Here is a 19,407-nt window from a genome sequence, read left to right as displayed (position 1 = left end):
CCTGGACCTTTTGTCAGGAGGCACTACGCCTCTGTACATGGCTAGAACATCAGGGCATTACCCTGATGGTTCAACATCTGGTGGGCTCCCTCAACGCCAGAGTGCACGAACTCAGCTGTCAATGCACAGCCGATCACAGATGGCATCTCCATCCGGAGGTGGCGCAAGGTCTCTTTCAGCAGTGGGGAGAGCCTTGGTTAGATCTGTTCGCCTACGCAGAGAACGCGCAATGTCAGCTGTTTTGCCCGCTGGAGTTTCAAAGGCGGCACTCGCTCGGAGATGCTTTTCATCTCAAGTGGAACTCCGGCCTCTATTATGCCTTTCCGCCTCTAAATCTTCTGCCCAGAGTTCTCAAGAAGATCAGGAATGACCGCACCCAAGTCATCCTGGTGGCTCCGGACTGGGCACGGAGAGTATGGTATCCATAGCTATTGAGCATGTCCATCGATCCTCCACTCAGACTGCCTCCTCGGACGGATCTTCTGTTGCAGCAACAGCGGACGGTTCTTCACCCGAACCTGTCCAACCTCTGCCTTCATGCGTGGAGATTGAGCGGCGACAGTTGACGACTTTTGATCTTCCACCCGAAGTCTGCGATGTTATCTTGGTAGCCAGGCGTCCCTCAACCAAAACTGTATACGCCTGTCGTTGGAATACATTTGTGGCATTATGTACCAACAAATCTGTTGATCCCCTTTCTGCTCCTCCATCCGAAGTTCTTCTGTTCATTCTTTTTTTGGCCCAGCAGGGCTCTGCTTTGGGCACCCTTAAAGGGTATTTATCTGCCATTTTGGCCTTCCTTAGGTTATCTGATCAGCCCTCACTTTTTAAATCTCCTATAGTGAGTAGATTCCTTAAAGGCCTCACCCATTTATTTCCTCCCACTCCATTTGTCATGCCTCAGTGGGACCTCAATCTTGTACTTACTTATTTGATGTGTACTCCCTTTGAGCCAATGCATAATTGTCCCTTGCGGCTCCTCACCTTCAAAACTGTCTTTCTTGTTGCTATCACCTCTGCTCGCAGGGTGAGTGAGCTTCAGGCCCTTTCCTCAAAACCTCCATACAGTCCCATCAGTCTGCCTACTTTCTACGCACCCCCACACCCTTCCCATGAGGAGGAGAGATTTCACCGCCTGGACCCAAAAAGAGCATTGGTGTTATACCTCAATCGTACTAAAGATTTCCGGGTGGACGATCAACTTTTTGTTGGGTTTGTGGGTGCGAAAAAAGGCAAGGTGGTGCAAAAGCGTACCATCTCTCAATGGGTGCTTCTTTGCATCAACATTTGCTACTCTTTGGCCAAGAAGCAACCTCCTGAGGGCTTGCATGCTCATTCCACATGAGCAACTGCTGCTTCCACTATGTTAGCACGTGGAGTTCCTGTCCTGGATATCTGCCAGGCAGCTATGTGGTCGTCCCTGCACACGTTTGCTAAACACTACTGTCTGGACAGTCAGGTCTGTCGGACGGCTACTTTGGTCGTTCGTCCTGCAGGACTTCCTAGTATGAGCTTGGTTCGCAGCCCACCACCGAGGATGGTATTGCTTGGGTATCTGTTCTAAAGTAAGGAATCTGCAACTAGAAGTCTCTATCAGATGTACAAGTTACTTACCTTCAGTAACTAAATATCTGGTAGAGACATATTCTAGTTGCAGATTCCTTACTGCCCACCCATCCTCCCCGCATGCGAACTGATTTCTAGGGACAGGGATTCCCCTTTCAGGTCCTTAACTCTGGCGCACCAATGTCAGTGTTCTTAGCGGCTCTGCGCTTTGGCTTGAAAACTGACGTCACTGCGCGAAGGCAGCGTCTATATACTACTCCCAACGTCATCACGGAGACAACGATGCCAACGATACCCGCGGAGTCAACCGACGCCACCTACCGACGTGCAAGGGTATTGCTCGAAGAAAAATCTCCGGATCCAGTCTGATGCCTGGGGAAAATTCTAAGGTAAGGAATCTGCAACTAGAATATGTCTCTACCAGATATTTTGTTACCGACGGTAAGTCCCTTGTACATTAGGTTATTTACCCAGAATCACAGGCTGTTGAGCCGAAGCTAAGACCTCGAACCTTGTTCCCCACTTCCAAATCAGTAGATATTGCCGTAATAACACCACACCCTACACCCTATCTCCCTGTGGGCTTTTAAGTTTAGTGTTTGGTGAAGTACAGACCTATAATTTCAAGGAATAGTGTGAAGCTGTATAAAGAATGCTTTTATTATAGAGGTTTAATGAACACGAGATGCTGTTTACAGAAATATGTGTGTGTGAACAGTAGTCCTTCTATTATAGAAACCATGACGTGATAGGAACTTGGAGAGTAGCAGAACAGTTAAGAAGGGAGATAAAGCGACTGCACAAAACTGCAAAAACTTTTTGTCTAGTGCAGAAATAGAACCCATTATAGTAGCAAAAAGTTAGCAATTTAAAGTTTTCTATCACAATTAGAGACCTGGACATTCTAAAGTTTTAAATTAATGTAAAATAAAAATGTAGGTAGCTAGTATCTAACGACATGACAGCAATTCACATGTAGCAAGAGAGGGTCTTAGCCTGAGAAACAGATTTTGTCATGAAACAGAAAATAGACCTAACACTGTCTTTTATAAGAAGATGTACTTTGTCCTTCTGTTGGACATCTGCCTATGTAGTATATTTTCGCACAGTCAAAGTTTAAAAAGTTAAAGAGATACCGTTCAATGTTTGTTTTTCAGCTTAAGTTTTTATGTTAAACCCATTTAATCACTTCCCCCACTACTACCCTGGATCATTTGCTGTTGTGCACGCATTGGTTCAGGAAGTGAAATGGTCGGACCAGAATGGAGCTGAGAGCGTCAAGCTCTCAGCCCTCTGATATGCTGAACCTGTGGGAATACCCATTCACACCGGATCCATGGGCAATAGGGTGACCACCTGCCCGTAAATTTCACGGACTGCCCGTAATTTCGCCATACCGTCCGTTGTCCGTGATGAAAGGCTTAACAGCCGGCATTTGTCCGTAATTGTAGCCATTCACCTAAAGGACAATGGCTGGCAGGGCGAAATTACAGGCAGATCCGTTTCCCCAGCTGGATTGAAAGGCAGGGAGTCTCCTGTGCTCTGAGGGAGGGAGGGGCAGACAGATAAGAAAGGGACCTTCTTGCCAGAGGGTCTCCTTCCCTAAAGAAATGCATATGTGGGCAACTGGTAAATAAGCAAATGCAAAGGGGCTTGGAAACCTGCGTTGACCTTAATCAAAGGAGTCACTTGAACCTTTCTGATGACAAAGATATTTTCTTTTAGAGAGGTACTGTAATGGTGTTCCAAGGTGAGCTGTGGAGTGTGTGATTTTAATGGACTGTTATAAAAAAATGTTAGTACTAGGTATAAACTTTATATTATGCAAATCTGTATTTTAAAAGGACTTTTTTTATTTAACCAAAATGTATTTGCGCATTTTGTAGCAGCCTATATTATGATGAAATTGAATTTATATAGTGCTTACTGCCTCTGACGAGGCATCAAATTCATGTTTAAAATAAAGACTTACACATTCACAGTTCTTTCAGGGACCTCGGTACCTCATAGTACTAACAAGCGTTGGCAAAGCCAATAGGTTGTGTCTAACCAAGAGTCATTGGCTTTGCCAATGTGTTTTAGCCATGTTATACACCAGAGTGGCTGCTGTTCAGCATGGCTAAAGTTAGTGGCATAGTGGTGTAGAGGGGAAAGGAGTGGCATAGGTGCAGTGGTGTAGAGCCCAGTGGTGCAGAGTACAGTGCAATGGGGTGCAGTGCAGTTGTTTAGAGTGCATTGGAGAATTGTGCAGTGGTTTAGAGTGCAGTGGCATGGAGTGGCGTTGGGCAGAGTAGAGTGGCATAGAGTGCAGTGCAGTAAAGTGGCATACAATAGAGTGCAGTAGTGTAGAGTGGTGCAGTGGCATAGAATGCAGAGTAGACTTGCGTGGCAGAGAGTGCAGTGGCGTAGAGTGGAGTAGTGTAGAATGGTGCAGAGTAGAGTATAGTGCTGTAGAGTGCAGTTGCGGAGAGTGGAGTGATGCACAGTGCAGTGGCATAGAGTGCGGTGGCATAGAATGTAGTGGCACAGAATGCAGTGGCGTAAAGTAGATTGTTTCACAGTAGAGTGAAGTGGCTTAGAGTGGTGAGGTGCAGGGTAGAGTGGAGTTGCATAGAGTGGCATAGAGTGTGATGGCATAGAGTAAAGTGTTGAAGAGTGCCGTGGCATAGAGTGCAGAGGTGCACTGTAGATTAGGAGATGTACAAATGTTAAAGAAACACTAAGTATATTTTAAAATGTTTACATTTTGTTTGTGCAATTTACATCCCAAATATTTTGAAGATTCTATATGTACTTGACACTTGGGGATAGCCCAAATCACTAGTTTGGCTTTTGCTCAATTTTAAAACCATTTAAAGACGTGGACAAAGCAAGCAATTGCCTTGCACAACCTTGCAAGGGGTCTGGCCTCTGCTCACTCTTCACATGCACGACCAGCAGACCATTGCACCAGAAGAGTTTGCCAAGGTCGATGGTTGTTGCTTGTTCAACCACTTGACAGTCCCTCTTCTGTTTCTCTCCTGTATGCAGAAACAACTCCCCAGGTACCCAATACCTTCCGATAGTCTTGCTGGACCCATCTTATCTGATTTTAGGAATTGTCCCACATTGTTCTCTTCCTTATTTATCCGGTTCTTAGCAACAACCCTTTGAATCACTTGCCTTGGATCTCCCATTTGATCTCAATTTCATCTTCCTCTTTTATTATTATCTTTGATTGGTAGTCTCGGCTCCCATTTCTGAGATAAATGTAGAGTCCCAGACATACACTCTAGTGCTGTGAGACTGCAGGCAAATTGTGGGTACCTCACATCCTGACATTAGGCATGATACTGTCGCCCACCATCTACTGTGCCCCGTTAATTTTGTTTTAGGTTGAAAGTCCACAGGCGGTTGGGGTGAGCCAGATGATTTTGTTCAATTTGTTTAAACTAGCATAAGGTTAGTTACCTCAATGTTTCCCAAACTGTTTGCCAGGGGTTTTAAAATGTTGAGAAACAATCAAAATGTTGCTGTTACTTTCTCTTCAAGAAAGATTGGGCAGATCTGGGTAGGGGTTGATGGCCTTAACACAGTGCTGAAGGACATTACTTTACTACTAAACAAGGACATACTGTGACACCTGAATGTAGTATTCAGGAGGCAATCACAAAAAGACCACAGTGAATAAATAGTGATATGTTAAAAAAGAGTAAATAAATGCACTGACACCATAGTGAGGCATGGCCTCTCTTGGGTGTGTCTGTAAAACTGACGTTTGATCTTGATTTTTGTCCTGAATTTTGACCCTTTGTCCTGAATTTTATACCGTCCTGTCCAGAATTTGCCTCAATGCCAGGAGGTTACCCTGATGGCCATAGTCATGACAACACTGGTAGACAAAAGAAGCTCTGGTCCCTGCATCAACCTGAGTGTGGGGGAGGGTTTCCACAAAGTATGGGACACTTCGGAAGAGAAACTGCTTTAGTAATAATACATTAAATGAATGAGCGCTTCTCATCCTCTGTCATACATTCTCCGCATGATCTGTGGTTAGCAGCGATGACAGAATCACGAACACGGGAACTTTCACTCCCCGGCACTTGAAACCGCACATCTGAGCCTGGACATTTTGACTTAGGCATCCACTGTCAAAGTTGACTAGCAACTCTAAGGAACTTTTTTTAAAACACAATTACATTCACATCGCTATATTATATTGACATTCCCAGTAAATGGTAACGTTTCATTTCAAATCTCATTTAGAATACTACTATGTCTACTCCGTTGGTAGTGAGAGGGTATTTTTGAAACATGAACTAAACTATATACGTGTGTGCTTTTTCCCCTATTATCAATTTTATAGGTGCAATGTTTGTAAATATTTTTCAATATGCGGTGCTGGCCTACGATCTCAGCATTGTAGTACTGTTTTATTTTTTGCATTCTGAAACATGTAGCTTTGTATTTATCCTTATAGATACAGCACTATCAGCACCACAGTGAGAAAAACAGACGGGGTGAGGGATGGATATAAAATAGCTTGATAACTGTATGTATGTCTGTATGTAGCACAAATAAACCTAACCAGAGGCAACAGGGCAATATAGGAGGTCAAAGACAGAGTATATGTAAAGATTGTTTACAAGGTTTTAGGGTAGGCTGCTGTGGATAGAGATGAGAAGGGGACTTTGCAAGGCATTAAGGTGAAATATTGTACACGTGCTGTCAAAACTGTTCACCTTTTTCATCAAAGAAGGATAACATTGCACTTGTCTTTTGAATGTGCTATTTATCTGTCTGGTAAGGGTTTGGTGGAATGCTTATCTTGAATCTAACTGAGGTGGCATGCTGGGCAAAAGATTACGGCTGGGATGTGGCCCAAATGATAGCCAGTGGCTGAGATTCATTCAAATGTTCCACCCATCACTTTTTTATTTCTGCATTTGCCCTCCTAAGGGCACGAGGTATGCCCAGACATTGGCCCCGGCTCAGTTTGCCACTGGGACCAAGCTATGCCTGGCCGAAGAGCCAGAACTAGGGCAAAACCTGTCCTAGAATGCTTATGTTCTGGTTCAGGGAGGCCTAGCAGTTCGGGCTGGACTTTTCTCATGAGGTGTAGAGACTGATTTGCATGTGGCTCGGTCCAAACTGAGGTGGCACAGTGGGTTGCTGCCTCTTTGATGGTGTTGATGCTGAATGCATGGATTTTAGCAGAGTGAGTTCATTGGTGGATCAGCTTTTCTTCCATTTTATTCCTGCTAATGAATGGTGAGCTTTTTGGCGTTCAGCTACATGGAGTAGCTGGCTGCATATGATTTTGTTGTATTATGTGCTTTCATTGGTACAGCATAGTTTTCCAGGAATGTAATGTAGATTTCAAGAAGGGTATAAATGTCGGAAACTGGGGTGGGGGTAGGTTTTGATGGACCAAGAGATATGTTTATGTTGTAGAGTGAAATGATGCAGCATTACCCTGCAGGTGTTTGGTATTGTTCAGGTGGGAGAAGAGGATTTAGAACTACATGCTACCATGGTCCCTGGTAGAGGATAACCCAGGGAGTTCTTTTATGTAATGCTTCGTTCTGTCCAGTTTATGGGAAGCAGGTCAAAAGATGCAGTTTGTTGGGAATGATGGTTCTAAGACTAAAGGAGTGCTGTGGCTTAGGAGACTTTTGCAGTGTCTGATTGGTGGGAAACGATTTACATAATGCAGGGTTTCTAGGAGTTGTGGTCTTCAGCCAGGGTTGAACTTGGACAAAAAATAGGCCTGGTCACCAAAAATAAAAGTGACCCCTATTAGCGAACCAGATAGCTAAAAAGTGCCCCACAAGTGCAAATAAGGGTAGTCTTGAACATGTAAAGACACGCAGTATGGGTATTTATATGGGAGACTGCATGCATTTGTGTTTGCTGCAGCCAATGTTTGTAGTAATTTCAGGGAAATCAACAGTAAAAAACAGCCCTCCTGGCTATAAAACTGGCCCACATACTGAATTATCAAACCAGCCCATTGGGCACTGCCTGATTGCCAAACATGAAAAAGGAGACTGTCCCACAAGAGGGGCCTTGCAACTGAGAATCTTCTGTCTCCTGTTGACTGCAATTGGATTTGGGAGTATGGGAAGGTGGAAGTTGATGGAATGTATGGGTCTGTCTGTGGCATACTTTTTCATTATGAACTGTAGGTAAGATACAGCTGAACCTTTTTTGCATTTGAAGGTAAAGAAACTTTACTCCAGTATTGGAACTTTCATAGATTCACATGCTTGAATCATTCCCCGTCGTCGAGATGGGAGCCCCCGGTACAATTACACAAGTAGTGTTGAAATATATTAATACAGGGGGCCCTAGGCCTCTTCAATTTAGTAGTCTATCATAGTCATTTTAAGAAAAAGGACCAAACTTGAGCATCCACCAATCAGACAACACCACCCTGTAGAATCCTCCTGAGAGAAGCTCCAGCACCTTGGATTTTCTACCGCACAGCATGCTAGGGGAGTCTCCTCAGAGCTCTGCTCTTTCTTCACACCTTTGGATTAGCTTGAAGCTATTTTTTTTTCTCTGCTAGACCTCGTTTTGACTGATTGGGGTTAACATCTACATGTCTGACAAGGAGAAGAAGGGTTTATTCAGAAATTGCAAAACTTGTTGTAAGAAAAGACTACATTCTGAAGACCCTCATCAGGATTGCATACACTGCCTCTATCCATACCACTCAGCCAAGGACTGTAAAGTTTGTTGTACTTTTTCCTCTAAGACTCTTAAGGATAGAGAAGGTAGATTATTGATTTGGCTGCAGAACCTTAAGTACAGAGATAATCCAGTCTCTGACTCTGATAGTGATGACTCTTCAACATTCAAAAAGTCATCAAAAAGGGCGAGATCAGACACAAGATCTCCTTCCCAACAATCAAGAAAAGCCCACAAAAAGACTGCCTCAGGGTCTTACAAGGGCCACAGCCCCTCTACTTCACCTCATAAATCTTCCAGGAAAGGGGAGAGAGGTCATGCCAGCAGTTCTGAAAGGCATAAGAAGTCAACCTCTGTACCACCATCTGTGTCTTTTAAAATCTACTTCTGCAGCTAAGAATGTACCGTCGATGACGGATTCATCGTTGAGGAGACCGTCAGTGAGTGTTTTTCCGACGACGACTTCCACTGTTCCACCGTCGACGACAGTTGTGACGACGACATCGTCAATGACGAGTGCCCCACCGTAGACGAGAACAACGTCGACGTCACTGTCGATGAAGATCTACACCTCATCATCCTCGATGGCAGTAACAACAGTATCTGCTTTACCATCGTCGACAGCCTCGTCGACGGTAGACTCTTTGGTAAGGCTGTCGATGATCAAGATCTCCATGAGTTCGTCATCAGCGACTCCACCATCGACGAAGAATATATCTGCGCCGTTGATTACACCGTCCATGAGGGAAAAACAACATAAAAAACAAGAAAGACTTACCCCCAAAGCACACCTCACCTAGTAAGGTGACTCCTCTCATACCAGTTCACTTGTTAAATGGTGATGAAGAGACAGACGACAAGGGTCTATTTGGAACAGCCCAGAGCCCCTCTCAATTGAACGTCAAATATCAGGACGAAGATACATTTTATGAAACTTATGAACCTCAGTACTATGGAGGAGATCAACAATATCAGGAAGGGGCATGCATTCCAACCTCGTTGCTATCTGACCTCCGAGCAATGCTGGCTGATTACAGTCCTCCTCAAGGGAAGCAACCTCCGCCGTCGCCCGTCTCCGGGGTTACCACTCCACGTAAGAGACCGACCTCATTGCCATTAACAAATGTGGCCAGCCGGATGTGACTTACCTAACTATAATCATTACACACACACACACTAACCCTGTGGGTACCTATGTCTGGTTATAATTCCCTGCTATCACTGTTGGGACTTCAACATGCCTATTGTCACGCACTATCCCTATGGGGAAGCTCTACACAGACTTGAACATAACTATAACCATTACAAACACACAATATCTCTGTGGGTACCTGTGTCTCGTTATAATTCTCTGCTATCACTGTTGGGACTTGAACATGCCTATTGTCACGCACTATCTCTATGGGGACTTGAACATGACTATCATCAGATATTATTTTAAAGGGATTTGAACATCACAATTATCACATATCTGCCATATAAACTATTAAGGTATCAATTGTTGAGTACCCGCTCTTCTTCAGAGTGACATAAACAAAATGACATTTATATCAGGTATCGAAAGGATCAAAAAGAGAAACAGATTAGAAGCTGTAATTGACAAGCCTGAAGTGGAGAACTAACACTTTCACACCATGTAATAAAGAATAATAATAAAAGTAGCTTTGAAACATCAGGCACAAAACCTCCTGCATAGGGTGCTAGGATAATATTCTAAGACTTAATACTTAATTTAAGGAACAGGAACACCTGGCGAAAGCAAGAACACCAGGAACATCCACCGAGTACCATCATTAGGTGGAACAGATATCGAACAGAAAAAGTCTTACGACACTGCCAAAACTTGGTTCATCTGTCAGTGGAGGAGGCTATTACCTAGACCAAAGGGTAGAGAGGAACCAAACTAATTCCCTGGTCCACCCCTAGTTTCATGAAAGTACCTTAAAGCGGAGTCAACCGCTGTACCAAATAAATGGGCACCATCAAAATGCATGTCAATTAATGTGGCTTGAAATGCCTCAGAAAACAAGAGGTGTGCAACCACGCAAGGCAAAGTAGTGCCACCTAAGAACCCATAGCCCTACCCACAGAGTCAGTAGCATCCATACTGCAGCAAATGATTAGTTTAGCTGTCTGCTGGCCATTTCGAATCTAGGAGCAAGAGAGTTCCTGATATCATCCGGAAGCATAGGCAAGAGGTTTGCCAATGAGTCCCATAATGAATGTGAAAAACATCCAAGATCGCAAGACGTAGTCATAGAATGTAGAGCAGAACTTGTGGAGGAAAAAATATGCCTTCCACAAACATCCAGACTCCTGAAATCTCTATCAGATGGGACATGAGGTAGTCTCTCAATATCATGGGAGGCTAAAGCAGCCTGTATCACCAAACTACGGTCAGTAGAATCTCTACTTAAACAATCCGGATCACCCAGGGCTGGTCGGTGCCTTTAAGATATAGCCCAATCAACAGGGTCCCCTTTGTCAGACCGAGCCCAAGCCCCAATCAAAACATCATGTAGGGCTTCACTGTAATGCTGCATGGGCTCAACTCCAGTTTGGAGAACATCAATAGGAAGATCAAAGGATAATTCTACTGAAGAAAGTGTTAAATCCAAAACCACAGCAACCCTTCCCAGCATGTCAGCTAGAGAGGAATTTGCCTCCGTAGCAAGGCCAAGAGGTGAAAGTAGGCCTGAGGCTGGAGGAAAATCTAAACCACTAGCCGTAGCTAGGTCAGCTATCCCACTGTCTTAGATAAGAGGCTGCTCCACATGTGAAATGTGTGGTATATCTTCCACAACCTTTTCACCCTGTCCCTCAAAAGTATAAACATGAGGGGACTCCCCAGAATGTGGAGGGTAGTCAGGGATAACAGACATGACTGGCGCTATACTGGAAAGGGATCCAAGGTCGTCCAGCGCCACCAGCGAAGTCAATGGAATCGGCTGATTGGATATCAGCGCATAAGGTGTGAACCCCGAAAGGCTGCTCAACGGCGCTGTAACAGCTTCTTCAACTGAAGCCGGAAGCCGAGGGTGAGCCCGCCGGCGTGGATACAGTCAAGACCGCTTGCATCTCCTTGGGGCCCCCAGGCACTTCACGGGAAGGCGATGTCCCAGAGATAGCATGAAGAGAATTGAAAAATTCATGCATCTGGCTCATAGTCACCCCAGCCACAGGAAAGCGAGGGAAACATAGGGCAAGATTCCTCAGTCAAGGAATGTTGATAAGTTGAACGTGGTGAAATTGGTAGCTTTCATGACCGTACCCTCTTACGTCGACACTTAGCTCGTGACATTGATTGTGAAGGACATCTACGAGAACGACTCCTTGACCGGGCCAGCAAACGAACTTCAGCACAAGAAAGAGACTGTGACTGACGAGAGGACTGGGATGGCTCTGACATTCATGTCGCTAAAAGCTACATACGGTGCTCCCGCAGAGCCTTCAGTCAGAGACGGCAACAGGAGTCGCACTTTTTAGCATTGTGGTGCTCTTCGAGGCGCCATATACAAACAAACGGGGGTCCGTAGCCGACATTTGTTGTTATCAGGACCCAAAGGGCCTAAAGCCTGAAGACATGGACAGTAAAAAGCACACTGTTCCATTGAGGAAAAGATCGAAGTTGGCCAAAAACAGCCTAAACAACCATTACTGGATCTGCATTGCAAGCGCAGAAAAGAAGGAACTGAAGTTGGTGCATCGGTAAAGGGGGTTATATGGACTCCGATGACATCACATCCGGTGAAAAACATCGATAAAGAGTCGCACTACGTCCTCTACCGGTGCGCAGACATACTATGGGGAAAAAGGTTTCTGTATCCAGGCTTGCACCTGGGAAGGTTCTAAAGTAAGGAATCTGCACAGCGAGAAGTCTCTATCAGATTCTAGCTTCAACTCATGGACACTGATGACAAACAGACGCATCATTGTTTTGCCCCCTGAGAACTTTTCCTGGAACTTCCAATTGGGGTCCTGGGAAATGGTAGACGGAGCAGAGGAGAGGGAGTACCCTCGCCATATTCCTCAGATCTTCCAGATGCTGCCTCTTCATTACTCCACAGGTCTTTCTGTAGTCCAAGCAGCTCAATCATCTTCCTGTCCTTCTAAGTTCTTCTGGGCATTTTCAAACAGAAACCAGAGGGATGTGGATGATGAGAGGCGGAAAAGCACACAATATAGACAGGAAGAAGCTCTGTTTGAGCTTTCCCAAAAAGGGAGGTATTTTGTGAAGAAAAAATACGTTTTCTGTCAGAAATATCCAAAATGGTGGGTTGTGAGTTGATTTTTGGTGGGTCGCGAAAGCCCAAGCAATAAATAAAGATGCCTTTAACTTCTGTATTTATCGTGACATGTTTGCTGCACTTCAAAGACAGAGGACAAATATCAGGCTATGTCTTCTAAAAAAACAAAACAAAAACTGCAGGGTATTTTTCAACATGGGGATTTGTGTTTTCAAACTCCTATCTCTCGGCAGTAGGAGAAAGAAAAGTAAAGTGAGGTATGTAACAATCTTCAAAAGCATATTGTCCACAGAACAAGAATGGTTCAAACCAAAACATAAGTCTCTAACTGTTGCATTGTAGGAGGCTGGCCCTCTATGTAGTGTGCAAAGCTAGGCACACTGTGCTGGGGGTCCAGGCAATCAAACGTTGGTTTACAGGGGTAAAAATTAGACCACCTAAAGCTCTAATTTGTATGGTAGCTTCGTCGAGCAGTTAGGCTAATCCAGGAGACGTGCCAAGGTATAGTTTACCTGTAACTCCAGTTCTCTCGTAGGGCTATTTCCATGATAGTCATAAGCACTGAATATTTCCCGCCCGCTTGCGGGGACCACAGAGCACTTTTTCCAATATAACTTCTTAAGTGTCCATGTTCGCCTTACTTCAGAAAGGCCTGCCAAGTCACTTAAGAATGTTCCCATGCAGCCTACAAGAAGGGCTACAGTGTTCAAACTTCTTCATTCAGATTGTCTTTGAAGTAAATGCATTAAATTGCCTGAACAAATTAATATAATTTTTCAGAAAAATTCCTTCACAAACCTTTTTATATCAGAAAACCCCTATGAAGGAGTGCAGAGCAGCGCAGCCCATAGGCTGCCATTAGTAATGAAGAAAAAGGAGACTGTGCCTTTAAGAACAGCCAGTCCTCCAGTATCCCATCATGCCTAGAGAGAGGCAGTTACCTCAGTTCTTTTTTCCAGCACCTGCTGACAGGACCCTGGAGCATTGAGCTCGACCTTTTTAGGTTTTTTTCTTAAAAAAATATAGAGAAACTTTGAGAGAAAAGGCTTCATTCGAAGTCTTTTGTCATTCTCTCTTGGATTTAGACATTTTCTGACAAGATTTAAGGCTTTTTACACAAAAAATGCCTTCCTTGTTTGACAAGTGCCCAAAATGTGGCAGAAAAAAGGACAAAACAGACACTCATGAGATCTGCATCATTTGTTTGCCATCCTCACATATACCTGCCTCCTGTAACATCTGCAAGACATTCTCCAGGTGCACATTGCGTGACAGAGAGAAGATTTGCCTTCAAGGGAGAGCAGAGAGAAGACGCCAAGGAACCAATGGGACTTCTGAGCGAGGGGAAGGTCAGTCTTCCACCAGGGCTCATACCTCGGCTTCCAGTGGTCGTGGAAGGTCTGAGAGGCGTTCCTCAGGGCAAAAACGCTATCGGTCCCGGTTGGCGGCTCGCAAAGCTCACGCTACCTCTCCGTCGTCCACCTCTCCCCCGGATAAGGAGAGTAAAAGGCTGGATTCAACAGGCTGTAAAGTCTGCAGTTCGCCTGCATCATCTATGAAGACTGCAAGCACCACAGCCCTTTTGGGCAGGTACGATAGATCTTTGTGGGATTCCATATTACAGTTCGCAGAGCATCTCCCGAGAGATCAGAGAGAGGATTTCCTAAAAATAGCCAAGGAGGGTGCTATGGTCTCCAATCAGATCATCAGTGCAGCGGCAGACGCGTCTTTACTCTCAGCACATTCTTACTGCCATGGTGTGACTCTGAGAAGACATTTGTGGCTGCGGCTTATGTCATTGAAGCCGGATGCTCAGCAACGAATTATGAATCTGCCATTTTCAGGATCCACCTTATTCGGATCCCATGCAGATGATGAAATGGCAAGGATGAAGGCTGAGGTGGACACATTAAAAGTAGTGGGTCTTGACAAACCTAAGGAGCAACGTCGGTCCTTCTGTCCTTTCCAACACCACGCAGAGGGTTCAAACCCCTCAATGGGTCCCTACAAGATCTCACCAGCAGTACCAACGAGCCTCTCAGCCGCAACGTAAATCACAGAGGGGACAATCGACCCATCAGTCCACTCAGAGCACCCGACAACCTACCACCTCAAAACCCTGAGAATTTCCTCCCCCCAATTTCGTTAACCACTCCGGTGGGGGGAAGCGTCACCAATTGCCTGGTAGCGTGGCAAAGAATTACAACAGACGCTTGGGTGTATTTTACTGCTCTAATTCAAAGTTCCTTACTTACCTGTGTGGAGTACCTTGCATTTTATGTATTTACTTCAAATCTTGAATCTTATGGTTCTAAAATAAATTAAGAAAATATATTTTTCTATATAAAAACTATTGGCCTGGAGTTAAGTCTTTGAGTGTGCTTTCATTATTTATTGCCTTTATGTGTACAACAAATACTTAACACTACCCTCTGATAAGCCTACTGCTCAACCACACTACCACAAAATAAAGCATTATAATTATCTTTTTTTGCCACTATCAACCTCTAAGAAGAACACTTGGACTCTGTGCATACTATCTATCACTTTGAGATAGTATATACAGAGCCAACTTCCTACAGATATCCCCTGAGAAACCAGATGTACGAAACCAGACGTGGTGCATCAAGGCCACCGTCGTCGCAACCGATCTACCTAGAGAGTCAGTCATGTCCAGCCCACATCCGATAGTGAACTTTGCCACGTCTCTCCCATCGGTAACAGCTTAGGAGACAATAGCACGGGCATCCTCTGGTATCTACGGCAGAATCTGCACAACCGTATCCCACAGAGAGTGAGTATTACGGCTCAAAAGGCAAGCAGTGTTCACTGACCACAGCGCAAGACTGGAGGAAGAAAACATATTGTTCCCAAATTGTTCCAGCCTTTTTGATTCCCTATCCGGAGGTGCAGAAGGGAATGCATCTGAGGATGAGGATGCCTGGATGACAAGGCTCTCAGGCGTGGGGGTATTGGGACAGGAAATTAGGATTGTTCGGGGCAGGTCGATAGTGGCGTACTATTTTCCTGTTCACAGGAGCCCGTGTTGGGTCTGGACCAAGTACCCAAAAGGACATCAGTGAGGGCTTCATTGAATGGAAGAAGAGGCTCAGATGTGGAAGCTCCTGTTGAAGTACCTCAGTCAGGAGATTAGACCTGATCTAAACAGTAGGCAGCTCAAAGCCAGGGACCTCAGCCGCTCTACTGACCACTATGTAATAAGTCGCTCCCTCTGCCGTAGCCACGGTAGGAGGAGACACCATGCCAGCATCTGGAGAGGTAGCCAGACCACTGGCCTTGTCCAACTCCTGTGCCCAGTCCAAATTCGGGTCATCCTGGTATTCATAAGGGTCCACAGACCCCTACAACCCTCCCCCAAATTTGAGCCTATAAGAATAAGAGGCAGAATCCAACCTGGGGTGAATAGGCCCCATTGAAGAAGGAGGCGGCAGACGCCGGATCGACTCAGTCGTCGGGGATCAGGATTGGGTTGACATCGATGGTGGGCACCACCGATGTCAGGAGACAATTGAACCCGCACCAGGGAAGGTCTTGATGGTATGACCAGCGCCGGTGCGGATCTGAGAGCAGATCAGGAGGGGAGTTCAGTGACTGGAGCCACCGGCGCGGAACCGGAAGGCCCTCCAATTGAACCCCTTGGGCCCGAAGGCGCCGTAGCGAGATCAGGCTGCCCAAAAATGAGGCGCATGCGCTCAGAAAATTCTTTTAATTGAGCACGGGTCACCCGGCTCCCGGAAACTTGAAGAGGTGCAGAGCAGACCCAAAAGCAGGCTCCTAATACGGAGGTCTTGCGCATCGATGCTCCTCCCGCGTCGCATCAGCCGAGCAACGGGGCGAAGTTGAAGGATGACAGGATTTCTTCAACTTCTTCTTATTTTTCTTACCTTGATCCAAAGACTTCGACGAAGACGCGTGGTGGTGGCTTCGTGACCGGACTTGAGACCTTCCCCTCAAACAAGACAGGGACCTATGAGGAGTCAAGTGCCGGGCCATCATAAGCTTAAGGGACCGCTCCCTCAAGGCCTTCGGGTGCATGGCCCAGCACTCGGAGCAATTCGGGTCATGGTCACACTCCAGGCACCACAAACAGACCTGATGCGGATCCGTCACTGACATCATGCGGTGAAAATCCTTGCACGGTTTGAATCTGGTCTTCGGGGACATCCCTCGACACAGCAAAAACCTCACAAAAGGTCAACTAAAGAGTCGAAGTTGGTCATAAATTGACCAAGGGTAGCTCTCTCTGGATCAGCGTATTGCGTGGAAAGAAAAGAACCGATGTCAACTCGTTGAGGTGGTGTCTATGTACTACTCTTGACATCATCATGGCGACTACGATCCCAACGATGCCGGTAGAGTTGACCGACGCCACCTACCAACATGCAAGGGTACTGCTCGAAGAAAAATCCCCGGATCCAGTCTGATACCTGGGGGAAAATTCTAAGGTAAGGAATATCCAACTAGAAGTCTCTATCAGATATCACTGTTCGTCAGAAGCAAAATACTTTGGGGCAGTCCCAGACCCTGTGAGAGAATTTGGCATGCAACAGAAGATGGAGGCTCAACAAAAAAAAATCAAACTGACTCACGTGTGCAGAGGAAGACAGAATGGCCCAGTGTTCTCCAGTTGGACATACAATGTGGGGTTTTGGAAAATTCAGTAGTGGTTGAATGTTATAAATGAAGCCTCAACAATACAGGGGACATGGGTAATAGCTGTTAATATTCACCTGACAACAGTGGCCTTATCAGCAGCTTAAACTGCATTGCTGCTTAGGTCACAAACAATGGTTAGAATTGCACAGCTTACTAGTTCTGTCAACATAAAGTTGTAACGCACACCCAGACATTCCAATAGCTCCATTTCTCACAGCTGGGGGAGCATAAGAATGAGGGAAAATGTGCTTGAACAATGTATTTGTTTAGAGGAACCTCAGACCGTTTACTGCATGGAGGAGGGAGCCATTTGCTCCTATGCTGAGTCCCCGTGGAAGACTTCTTGGAAGACTTAAAACCCACCAAGTTCTCTGAAGAGAGACAAAGAAGTGCAACCGTTAGTTCCTCAGACGTTACACACTCATGCTGAGCAAATGGTAGGCTTGGGTGCAGCACTTTTTCTCACTATACCGGTTTGTAGTTCTTATGAGGTCATTAAGGAACCATTCCCTTGTGGGGCCAAGTCAGAGCCACCAGGGTAACAGCTCTTGGTCTCCTTGATATTCTTTTCTGGAGGACCCTTGGATCCAGATACAAGAACATCTTGCTCCAATGCAGCAATAGGTTGTCCCTGGGAAACCAGGTCACTTATCCAGGCATAAAGTAAACAGCTTCAGTGGTGTTCAAGAGAGAGGGAAAGGTGATTATCTCTAGACAACATCAGTCATGAAGATGGGGCCTCTGAAACTACAACAAAATCAATTGGAGTAGTACCGAGGATGGTAGGAGTAGCAGTGGGTGCTAAGGAATCAAGAGGGCGCTGCCATTTGCCCTCAGTACCTCCAGGAAGGATTTCAAGACTGCACTTGTGTCTAAACAGTGTGACACCTCATTGTCTATTGAAAGTGATCAACTGAGCGTGACCTGCTTGCAATGGAGACCAATACAGCACAGGAGGAGAACAGTGGTGTAATGAAACTGAAGGGTGTCCCCCCTGCAAAGAACTCTATCAGGACTCACTCAGGCCAGGTGCTGTGCAGAGGAGGCCCCATGGAGCTCATCCCCCTACACCGTGGGGGAAGATAGGGCCTTTGTTACACCACTGGAGGAGAAGCGATTAAGAATAAAATGGCATTGAGTCCTTAAAAGATTGACCAGTGGAACCAGAATGGATCCAGGACATATCCTTTAGTTGCCGTGGTGAGGACAGCAGCAACTCCTGCTCCTCCAAGGTTTGGATGAGTATGGAAAGGTATGAAGTCAAAAAAACATTTGGGGGCTCATTCTGAGCCCGGCGGGCGGCGGGAGCTGCCAAATGACCGCACCGCGGTCAAAAGACCGCGGCGGCCATTCAGACATTTCCTCTGGGCCGGCGGGCGCTCTCCAAAAGAGCGCCCGCCGGCCCAGAGGAAATGCCCCTGCAATGAGGACGCCGGCTCAGAATTGAGCCGGCGTAGTTGCAGGGGTGCGACGGGTGCAGTTTGCACCCGTCGCGTATTTCAGTGTCTGCATTGCAGACACTGAAATACACAGTAGGGCCCTCTTACGGGGGCCCCGCAGCACCCCCTACCGCCATCCTGTTCCTGGCGGGCGAACCGCCAGGAACAGGATGGCGGTAGGGGGTGTCAGAATCCCCCATGGCGGCACAGCAAGCTGCGCCGCCATGGGGGATTCCAAGGGCAGCGGAAAACCGGCGGGAGACCGCTGGTTTTCCTTGTCTGACCGCGGCTGAACCGCCGTGGTCAGAATGCCCTGCGGGGCACCGCCGGTCTGTCGGCGGTGCTCCCGCCGACCCTCGCCGGGGTCAGAATGACCCCCTTGGTCTTGTGTCCTGCCAATTTTGTGCAACTGTTCCCTAAACAATAGACAAAGAGGTTATAGGGGTAGCTGTTGCAAATTATCAGGATGCACAGTACATGGCCTTTTGCCGAAGACTTTGGATGTAAACTATTCAAACTTAAGGGATTAAAAGAAAAAAACACCATATCAAAAAAATAAATGCTATTTGGACAGAGCACCACATTAGCAATACAGTCAGTTAAAGAGAAGCAAGATCTGATACACACCAATAAGCAGAAAAAAGAGCACTTGGGAATCAGAAAATGAGGGTTTTGAATATGACACACACAGGCATGCATGATACTGGCATCCAAATCTCCAACATTAAAAGCTATAAAATAGTTTTCAATCTCACCATGAGTATCAAAAGTTTGTGAACCAGCCAGAAAATAAGAGTGTGTAAAGC

The 19,407-nt window shown here is 45.9% G+C and overlaps 1 protein-coding gene across 14 annotated transcripts in view; it reads right to left on the bottom strand.

The window, feature by feature from the left end:
* The window catches only part of KIF1B (kinesin family member 1B), a 1,289,105-nt gene that overhangs the window by 329,212 nt on the left and 940,486 nt on the right, over positions 1 to 19,407 (bottom strand). The window lies entirely within an intron of this gene.

This window comes from Pleurodeles waltl, chromosome 6 (assembly GCF_031143425.1).
Source record: "Pleurodeles waltl isolate 20211129_DDA chromosome 6, aPleWal1.hap1.20221129, whole genome shotgun sequence".
Classification (NCBI taxonomy): domain Eukaryota; kingdom Metazoa; phylum Chordata; class Amphibia; order Caudata; family Salamandridae; genus Pleurodeles; species Pleurodeles waltl.
The sequence above is the reverse complement of the archived record's forward strand: the minus strand, read 5'-3'. Positions and strand labels throughout refer to the sequence as shown.